The sequence below is a fragment of the Megalobrama amblycephala genome, linkage group LG24 (genome assembly GCF_018812025.1).
Source record: "Megalobrama amblycephala isolate DHTTF-2021 linkage group LG24, ASM1881202v1, whole genome shotgun sequence".
Classification (NCBI taxonomy): Eukaryota; Metazoa; Chordata; class Actinopteri; order Cypriniformes; family Xenocyprididae; genus Megalobrama; species Megalobrama amblycephala.
This window is the reverse complement of record NC_063067.1, coordinates 18,175,118-18,178,203: the sequence shown is the minus strand read 5'-3', so window position 1 is coordinate 18,178,203 and position 3,086 is coordinate 18,175,118.

Sequence of the window (3,086 nt, the reverse complement as noted above, 5' to 3'; positions counted from 1 at the left end):
TCAGCACTTTTTGTCGTCTTTTTCCAAACCTCATCCTCCGTCATCCTACTCTTCTCTATTTCCTCATCCAGCTGCCTTCTTGTATACACCATATCAGTCTCATTGCACTCTGTCTCTGTACCTTGACCTCACTGTTCTCCGGCCTATCCAGTGTGTTTGTGCGAGTGTGTGTGATGTGACTCATGAGGAGGAGGATCACAGCGTTAGCTGAAGCTTAAAGGCAGGGGATTACGGCAGCACAGACACTGATTAAAGCCTTCCAGCCTCCTATGGCCCCATTAATACAATCTTAATCACAATGCTTTATCCCCATCTCCCCCCTATGGATCAGGACCTTTCATTTAGTGGGAGACTGCGTTGTTTGGCCAATGGATTAGTGCCAGAGAGACAAAAAGCTGGGGAGGAGTGAAAGAGGTTTCAGACTGCACTTTAATGTCCCATCATCCACTTCTTCTCTCTAACTCACATTTTAAAATCACAACTCCACAAGGCATATAACTACCTCAGAGAGACTGTCTACTGCAGAGGTCTTCAACCCTGAACTGACTTTTAACCAGCTGGTGTCACAGTGATTTTAGTGAATGTATGAAGTCAATTCCCCTCAAGTTCACACAGGTTTTCTAACAGAGTACTTGTTTTGAAATGTTGTTAATTAATGCAATGCATTTATACATTTTTCGATTCAAAATGGCTGAAATGTCTACATACTCTTTGGGCCAGTGTAAATCAAACTGTCATCTGCTTTATTCACCTGCAGTGGTCAGTCAGATAATTCCTTTTGGCTGTATTGGAAGAAGATTTCAAATTAATTTTGGGTCTTAACTAAGACTGTAGTATTCTTATTTTTTTTATATAAACTTTGTAGGGGTATTTGCTGTGGCACAGAGGTCACAGCGACAACCATCTGCCCTATATGGGAAAACGCAACAGTCTTCACATGCCTTTTCATTTTTACTAGCGCATTTTTTTCTCTATGCTTTCTCATCTGTTTTCAAAGGATATGTCGACAGCAGCTGACAACTCTGAAATTGTTCCCTTGTTTCAGCCCTGCTGAGTTCTGCACAGACGGCTGATGTATTGGCAATGGACAATGCCAAAGACTCTCTTAAAACATCTTGTATAGTTTTTATACATCTTCTGTGGATAGTAATTTGCAGTTTTATGATTAACTTGCTGAATTATAAATTAAAATAAACTTTTTGTGAATTGATTTGCTTGAAAGGTGTTCTATTTATTTATTTAAATGCCTGTGTGTGTATATATATATATATATATATACATACATACATATACATATATATACATATATATATATATATATATATATATATATATATATATAAACATTATTTTAATGTACTTTAAAACGCTTAAAATTCAGTCATTTACTTTATTTGGCATTTATTTTAAAGAATATATTTAACATTTTTAAAGCACTATATTTTTTTAAATATTGTATGATAGTAAATATTAAAAATATGTTTTAATATAATATGATACTAAAATATATAATAATAAAATATATTTTTAAAGCAAAGTTTTTTTTACAAACTTAGATTTAAAATTATAACATATATACATATACATATATATATATACACACATACACACTAATACATATATAAACAAATATGTTTTTGAGTTAATGTGCTGAACTACACCTGGGGCCCATTTCAGAAAGGAGGTTAAGTGAAAACTCTGAGTATGTTAACCCTGAAATGAGGGAAACTCTGGGTTTTCCGTTTCAGAATGGGAGGTATGTCAAACCAGAGAAAACAGGGTAAGTCAAGCCTAAATGCTCTTGATGGCACAGCCTGAAAGCCTTGTGTGCACTTGACTCCCTCCATTCTGTCCTTTCCTTATCTTCACCCACTCAAACCATCTTGATGTGTGGAACTATGTGTTATTCCAATGCCCAGCTGACCCACAAGAGGACAGGGAAAGGGGCCACTCAAGAATAGGGCCGTTCACCTCCTCTGTTTTGGTTTACTCCCTCTCCCACTTTCTCTTTTTCCCCTTTGCTCTCTCTCTCTCTCGCTAGTTTGGCCCCAGCTGTCCATCAGCCCCCCGCAGTTCTCCCAGCTGTCTCGGCTCTCCGAACGAACAGCCTCACAACAATGCAGGTCAGAGGTCGAGAGAAAGAACACACTGCACTTACAATAGACCAGTGGCGCCCGCTAAAACAATCGCTCCCTTTTTCTCCTTCACTTCTCTCGCCTTGCCAGGGCTGGAAAAGACAAACCTTTGGAACGGTGGATGAGGTGGGGTCCACTTCAGGCAAAACAGGCGCCCATTCTCATCTTAGTGCCGCTTCCAACAATAAACACACTTTCACACACTTTTTCTCTGGCTTGTTCGTTTGGAGAGGCATTGCATTGTCTGATATGAGCACAAAGCTAAAGTCAACGATCGTCCTGTACTATGGTTTGTGGGAAAAGGCAATCTTTTATACATTTCAATACAGCTATGTGACATACTAGAGTTACAGGAACCATTAAAAGCACACTGTAATTCTTTTTGTTCCCTACATCATTAACCCCCTTTTTGTGTGCTTGTTTTGTTTTGCTGATTTCCCCAACCATTTTGGCAATGAAAAGGCTGGGAAAACGCAAGTGAGAGTGAAAGGGGATCCCATGACACAGTCACCTGTTCCACAGCTATGTGTTCCCATGGCTCCACATGCTCCACTGACTCCCATGCCCATCATAACACTAATAATAATCACTAAAACATCTATTATTATTATTATTCAACATCAAATTAGTGCAATTCTGCCTAATGCAATAGTTATGTTATGCAACTTTTTCTAAAATGAAATCGAGTATTATAGAATATTTGCATTGCAGAATCCATAAAGAAAAAATATTACAGCTGTACTCTAGTTTGGTCTAAAAACTAGACTATGAAATAAATATTAAGCATAACAGTGTGATATTTGATTATATAAATGACAAAAGAGTCAAATATCACATATATTTAAATGCGATGCATTTTTAAATGTCTGGTTTTATTGTTAAAATTATAGCAAATCTAAACAAATATGATCATAATAATGGTAAAAAGCAAAAGAAAGAAACAAAATAGTG